Genomic DNA, 7,164 nt, shown 5'->3' with positions numbered 1-7,164 from the left:
TGTGGGGGGGGATTCTGTTGATGTTGGAATCCCCCAACACCAGGACTGGTCTACGGCTTTTGAAAGACCAGTCCTGGAGTTTCCTGGTGTGTCGGGCGATGTGTGATGTGGGATGGTATTTACCTGATGTGGGAGTGTGTGGTGGTAGGCTGAATGGGGAGGAGGTGGAGGAGGGTCCTGTGGGGCTATCCTCGGGGAGTGGAGGTGTGCTGGACCCCCGAACGGCACAAGTGGGAGGTGGACTTCCGCGGAGAAGTGGTAGGGAGGTCTCAGATACGGCTTGAGTGGCAATATTAGCCTTTAATTGCCCGCTCATCATGTTAGGTGACCCTCCCGTTATGGTTGTCGGGGCTCCTCGCTGTTCCATTGTGCCAGTCCGGGGACCAGCAACACCTGTGGGTGTAGAAGGGGGAGAGGAAATGGTATCAAGGTTGATGGTTGAAACATTTGAATAACTGTGGGTGTTGAGTGATATGGACTGTAGTTCTAGGGTATTGTTTTGTGTGTCTGGTACTGGATGAATTAGGACTTCTGTTTGCTGTGTCCGTCTTCCTGTACTGATAGTAGGTGAGTCGGGGGTACTGGGGCTTAGGGGTAGTCGTGTCATAGGGGTTTTCCGTCTAGTCACTGTCGGTAGGATGGGGGAGAGTTTGGGGTTGGGTTTTGAGATGATTTCTGCCCCCTGGGAGACCGGTTCGGGTCCCCAGGAGACTACTTTCTTGCCCCTCACTGAGGGAGGGGTGGAGGTGTTTGGGTCAGGAGGGGTTTGTCTTGTAGTCAGATGTAGAGGTGCCCTCTGTGTTTGTAGAGGGCCCTTGTTATATATTGGGTAGGTCGGAAGTCCGTACAGTGGTTTTCGTCTTGGTTTGGGTATGGGGTGGTCAGGTAGTGTCGGTTGTAGGGGGGGCCTGGTTTGGGGTAAGGGGAATGTCTTCTGTCTGTTGGTCTGGTATGGGTGGTCATGTCTGGGTCGTTGAGGTTGCGGTTGTAGGCCATCCAGTGTTGTCTGGCACTGGGTGGGGGTGGGGAGTAGTGGTGTCCGGGGCTGTTGAATTGGAAAGGGCTGAAATGCAGGGGGTAACTTACTGATGACTGGTAGTGGTGGGAATTCCTCTTCATCGGATAATTCCGGGATGGTGGAGAGGGAGCCCTCCAACCTGCTCTTAGGGTTGAGAAAAGTTTTATTGTTCTTAATGATGTTACGTTGCAGTATACCTTCTGTTGCCTTGATGGTGTCCGCCCGGAGTCTCTGGCCATACCGCTTCCTAGCCCATCCGGTAGCTATTTGAAACGCTATGGGGTTGTGTGGTGTGTGGCCGAGGGTATGTATTGTATTGGTGTAATGTTCCCGTAATATAGCCATGTTTGTTTTCATCCAGTTGTCCGTATTGTTTTTGATCTTGTGACGTGTGGTGTCTGATGGTGTGGCCGGTTTGATGAAGTCCGTCAGTCTGGTGACCTGACGCATCATCCCAGGTGGGAAAGTGTTGGTGGTGAGTGAATTATCTGTTGTGTGTTTGTGGTGTATAGCCTGTATTAATTGAAATATTTGTTTAGAAGCGGTGCGGGTGGCTGGGTCCGGTACCTGATTCCATGTGTTGGTGGGTGCTGTGTTCATGTTTGTTAACCGGCGTGTATTGTTGTGTTTGTATTGTGAAGCTGAGTGTGTGTTTACAGACATCAGGGGTTGTGGGGCTGTGTTTGTGTGTGTGTGTGTGAGCTGTGGCCTGTGTCCTAGACCACTCATCGGTACGGGCTTTGCTCTGTTAAAAAACATTTTAAAAGTCACTGGAGGGGGCTCTTACCCTGGTAGTGTAGTTGGAGGTCACCTTTGTCCAGTAAATGGCTGATGGCTTGTTCCTCGGCCTTCCTAGTTGGAGCTGGGGTGACGTTAAGGCAGTGGTCCAGCAGAATGGGGTTCAGGTGCCTTTGGTTGTTGCCTGGTGGGTATCCCTGGTAGTGTAGGTCTCCTTGGTCCAGTAGTTGGCTGGGCCTCCCAAGTTGGAGCTGGGTTGGTGTTGGGCAGTGGTCCAGGAGGATGAGGATGAGTTCCAGGTGTATCCTAGTAAAAGAAGGGAACTCCAAAAAAAACGTCTCAGTATAACCAAGAGCGGGGGGGAGGTCTCCAGAAAAATAATTAATTAATAAGTTTTCCAAAAAAGGATTTTTAGGAAATAAGTCTCTGATAACCTCGTCCCAGCCGGGAGGAGGATCACAAGAAAAAAATAAATTAAAAGCAATATCAGATACAAAACTCCTACTGGTAAAAGCAAGGCCGCTTAAAACCAGAGTTTAAAAGATAGGAGTGTTGTTTAAAAAAATAGGGGGAGAGGCTTAGGCAGAAGTCCCTCAGGATGTTTAGTGCTATAAGCTTTGTTGAAAATTAGTAGCTTTTTAGTCCAAAAAACAAAGAATCAAAAAGCAAGAAAATCAAAAAGACAATACTCCAACTGGTAAAAAGCCAGGCTGCTTTAAAACCAGAGTTTTTAGAAGATAGGAGTCTTTGTCAGATACAAAACTCCTACTGGTAAAAGCAAGGCCGCTTAAAACCAGAGTTTAAAAGATAGGAGTGTTGTTTAAAAAAATAGGGGGAGAGGCTTAGGCAGAAGTCCCTCAGGATGTTTAGTGCTATAAGCTTTGTTGAAAACTAGTAGCTTTTTAGTCCAAAAAACAAAGAATCAAAAAGCAAGAAAATCAAAAAGACAATACTCCAACTGGTAAAAAGCCAGGCTGCTTTAAAACCAGAGTTTTTAGAAGATAGGAGTCTATTGTTTGATGTTCTAAGCTCTGTTTAAAACCGATAGCTTTTTAGTCCAAAAACCAAAAAAAGACAATACTCCAACTGGTTAAAAGCCAGGCTGCTTTAAAACCAGAGTTTTTTAGAGGATAGGAGTCTATTGCTTAATAAAAACGGGGAAAGGCTTAAGGCAAAAGCCACTCAGGGTGTTTTTGGAACGAGTGGCTTAGTTAAAAGGCAAAAACAAAAGACCCAACTGGTTAAAAGCAAGGCTGTTTAAATACCAGAGTGTGGAAAGAGTCAATTGTTTTAAGCATAAGGAAGGCCTCAGGCAGCAGCCCCCCAGGACATTCAAAAAACTAGCTTTTAATAGTTAAAAACAAATCTTCTAATAGTTAAAAAGCAAGGCTGCTTTAAAACCAGAGTTTTAAAAGATAAAAGAGTCTAAGCTGACGTACCGTTGAGTAGTATTTAGGATCCTGACGTTTCGCATTGGTCGATGCTTCTTCAGAGGATGTAGGGTTAGGGTTAGGGTTAGGGTTAGGGTTAGGGTTAGGGTTAGGGTTAGGGTTAGGGTTAGGGTTAGGGTTAGGGTTAGGGTTAGGGTTAGGGTTAGGGTTAGGGTTAGGGTTAGGGTTAGGGTTAGGGTTAGGGTTAGGGTTAGGGTTAGGGTTAGGGTTAGGGTTAGGGTTAGGGTTAGGGTTAGGGTTAGGGTTAGGGTTAGGGTTAGGGTTGGGTTTGGGTTTGGATTCAGGGTTCATGATTATGATTTGTTTGCACTGGCCTATTGATCTGTTGAGTAGTGGTGACAAGGTTGGAAGAGCTCCGCTCCCTCTAACGGGGGACCAGGGTATGATCCCCAGGCAGAGCACGTCTGCAAGGACCACGGGACAGAGAAAGGGTAAATAAAGTTGCTGCCTGGGTTGGAGTAATAATGGGCGTCATTCTGTCTGAATAATTTATGGAAGGACAAATAAATAAAAGTAAAATAAAAGACTAGGTGGACGCGGTTAGGGATTAATTTTAACTATGAAAGTGATTTTATTTAATACTGTAATATCATATATTAGTGAATAGAATAGAAAATGGGGATTTATGAAACCAAAAATGTAAAATGAATAGTAGCGTAGTGGCAGAGATGACGCCCCTGGTCCAAAGAACCCTTGGTCGATTCCCCCCGAGGCATGTGTGTTAAAGTGGTGCCTTGGGGGGCCTGAGTGGACCCAGGCAGCATGGGTAGCCATAGAGGGGAGAAAAACCAAAAAGGGGGGGGGAAAAACGAACGGGGGAGCTGAGAATGAAGACTACATGAGCGAGAACTTTGAACGGATTGTCGGGTGGGTGTCCTATGAGTATGATTAGTTATCGTTGAGGCCTGCTGGCGTGATTGTGCCTAACTTAAAAATCCATAATTTTTCGGCCCTCTTTCTCTGCCCAATGGTCCAATGGTCTTCAGATTCCAGACCGGAAATTATGAGGTTATTGACGGAGTGGAGCTGAAAGTGGTTAATGAGGGGGGTGGTCAACTTGCCTTCCCCAATGTTATATATGTGTTGTTTTAGTCGGGTGAGTATGGAATGTTTTGTTTCGCCGATATAATGTTTATTGCAGGTGGTGCATGTAATGATGTAAATGACGTTGGTGGTGTGGAGTGTAAATGTGCCTAATGTGGGAAATGCTGTATTGCTGGGTTAGGGTTAGGGTTAGGGTTAGGGTTAGGGTTAGGGTTAGGGTTAGGGTTAGGGTTAGGGTTAGGGTTAGGGTTAGGGTTAGGGTTAGGGTTAGGGTTAGGGTTAGGGTTAGGGTTAGGGTTAGGGTTAGGGTTAGGGTTAGGGTTAGGGTTAGGGTTAGGGTTAGGGTTAGGGTTAGGGTTAGGGTTAGGGTTAGGGTTAGGGTTAGGGTTAGGGTTAGGGTTAGGGTTAGGGTTAGGGTTAGGGTTAGGGTTAGGGTTAGGGTTAGGGTTAGGGTTAGGGTTAGGGTTAGGGTTAGGGTTAGGGTTAGGGTTAGGGTTAGGGTTAGGGTTAGGGTTAGGGTTAGGGTTAGGGTTAGGGTTAGGGTTAGGGTTAGGGTTAGGGTTAGGGTTAGGGTTAGGGTTAGGGTTAGGGTTAGGGTTAGGGTTAGGGTTAGGGTTAGGGTTAGGGTTAGGGTTAGGGTTAGGGTTAGGGTTAGGGTTAGGGTTAGGGTTAGGGTTAGGGTTAGGGTTAGGGTTAGGGTTAGGGTTAGGGTTAGGGTTAGGGTTAGGGTTAGGGTTAGGGTTAGGGTTAGGGTTAGGGTTAGGGTTAGGGTTAGGGTTAGGGTTAGGGTTAGGGTTAGGGTTAGGGTTAGGGTTAGGGTTAGGGTTAGGGTTAGGGTTAGGGTTAGGGTTAGGGTTAGGGTTAGGGTTAGGGTTAGGGTTAGGGTTAGGGTTAGGGTTAGGGTTAGGGTTAGGGTTAGGGTTAGGGTTAGGGTTAGGGTTAGGGTTAGGGTTAGGGTTAGGGTTAGGGTTAGGGTTAGGGTTAGGGTTAGGGTTAGGGTTAGGGTTAGGGTTAGGGTTAGGGTTAGGGTTAGGGTTAGGGTTAGGGTTAGGGTTAGGGTTAGGGTTAGGGTTAGGGTTAGGGTTAGGGTTAGGGTTAGGGTTAGGGTTAGGGTTAGGGTTAGGGTTAGGGTTAGGGTTAGGGTTAGGGTTAGGGTTAGGGTTAGGGTTAGGGTTAGGGTTAGGGTTAGGGTTAGGGTTAGGGTTAGGGTTAGGGTTAGGGTTAGGGTTAGGGTTAGGGTTAGGGTTAGGGTTAGGGTTAGGGTTAGGGTTAGGGTTAGGGTTAGGGTTAGGGTTAGGGTTAGGGTTAGGGTTAGGGTTAGGGTTAGGGTTAGGGTTAGGGTTAGGGTTAGGGTTAGGGTTAGGGTTAGGGTTAGGGTTAGGGTTAGGGTTAGGGTTAGGGTTAGGGTTAGGGTTAGGGTTAGGGTTAGGGTTAGGGTTAGGGTTAGGGTTAGGGTTAGGGTTAGGGTTAGGGTTAGGGTTAGGGTTAGGGTTAGGGTTAGGGTTAGGGTTAGGGTTAGGGTTAGGGTTAGGGTTAGGGTTAGGGTTAGGGTTAGGGTTAGGGTTAGGGTTAGGGTTAGGGTTAGGGTTAGGGTTAGGGTTAGGGTTAGGGTTAGGGTTAGGGTTAGGGTTAGGGTTAGGGTTAGGGTTAGGGTTAGGGTTAGGGTTAGGGTTAGGGTTAGGGTTAGGGTTAGGGTTAGGGTTAGGGTTAGGGTTAGGGTTAGGGTTAGGGTTAGGGTTAGGGTTAGGGTTAGGGTTAGGGTTAGGGTTAGGGTTAGGGTTAGGGTTAGGGTTAGGGTTAGGGTTAGGGTTAGGGTTAGGGTTAGGGTTAGGGTTAGGGTTAGGGTTAGGGTTAGGGTTAGGGTTAGGGTTAGGGTTAGGGTTAGGGTTAGGGTTAGGGTTAGGGTTAGGGTTAGGGTTAGGGTTAGGGTTAGGGTTAGGGTTAGGGTTAGGGTTAGGGTTAGGGTTAGGGTTAGGGTTAGGGTTAGGGTTAGGGTTAGGGTTAGGGTTAGGGTTAGGGTTAGGGTTAGGGTTAGGGTTAGGGTTAGGGTTAGGGTTAGGGTTAGGGTTAGGGTTAGGGTTAGGGTTAGGGTTAGGGTTAGGGTTAGGGTTAGGGTTAGGGTTAGGGTTAGGGTTAGGGTTAGGGTTAGGGTTAGGGTTAGGGTTAGGGTTAGGGTTAGGGTTAGGGTTAGGGTTAGGGTTAGGGTTAGGGTTAGGGTTAGGGTTAGGGTTAGGGTTAGGGTTAGGGTTAGGGTTAGGGTTAGGGTTAGGGTTAGGGTTAGGGTTAGGGTTAGGGTTAGGGTTAGGGTTAGGGTTAGGGTTAGGGTTAGGGTTAGGGTTAGGGTTAGGGTTAGGGTTAGGGTTAGGGTTAGGGTTAGGGTTAGGGTTAGGGTTAGGGTTAGGGTTAGGGTTAGGGTTAGGGTTAGGGTTAGGGTTAGGGTTAGGGTTAGGGTTAGGGTTAGGGTTAGGGTTAGGGTTAGGGTTAGGGTTAGGGTTAGGGTTAGGGTTAGGGTTAGGGTTAGGGTTAGGGTTAGGGTTAGGGTTAGGGTTAGGGTTAGGGTTAGGGTTAGGGTTAGGGTTAGGGTTAGGGTTAGGGTTAGGGTTAGGGTTAGGGTTAGGGTTAGGGTTAGGGTTAGGGTTAGGGTTAGGGTTAGGGTTAGGGTTAGGGTTAGGGTTAGGGTTAGGGTTAGGGTTAGGGTTAGGGTTAGGGTTAGGGTTAGGGTTAGGGTTAGGGTTAGGGTTAGGGTTAGGGTTAGGGTTAGGGTTAGGGTTAGGGTTAGGGTTAGGGTTAGGGTTAGGGTTAGGGTTAGGGTTAGGGTTAGGGTTAGGGTTAGGGTTAGGGTTAGGGTTAGGGTTAGGGTTAGGGTTAGGGTTAGGGTTAGGGTTAGGGTTAGGGTTAGGGTTAGGGTTAGGG

At 47.7% G+C, this 7,164-nt stretch overlaps 1 long non-coding RNA gene across 1 annotated transcript; it reads right to left on the bottom strand.

Annotated features, from left to right (window-relative positions):
* Positions 1-216: 216 nt before the first annotated feature.
* Positions 217-3,045, bottom strand: LOC133950581 (uncharacterized). Its single transcript, XR_009920383.1, has 3 exons — positions 1,806-3,045; positions 1,087-1,157; positions 217-393 (listed from the first exon to the last, which is right to left on the bottom strand). It is a non-coding gene; the product is annotated as an uncharacterized LOC133950581 (long non-coding RNA).
* Positions 3,046-7,164: the final 4,119 nt, after the last annotated feature.

Source organism: Platichthys flesus, unplaced genomic scaffold, assembly GCF_949316205.1.
Source record: "Platichthys flesus unplaced genomic scaffold, fPlaFle2.1 scaffold_85, whole genome shotgun sequence".
In the NCBI taxonomy this organism is placed as follows: Eukaryota; Metazoa; Chordata; class Actinopteri; order Pleuronectiformes; family Pleuronectidae; genus Platichthys; species Platichthys flesus.
The sequence above is the reverse complement of the archived record's forward strand: the minus strand, read 5'-3'. Positions and strand labels throughout refer to the sequence as shown.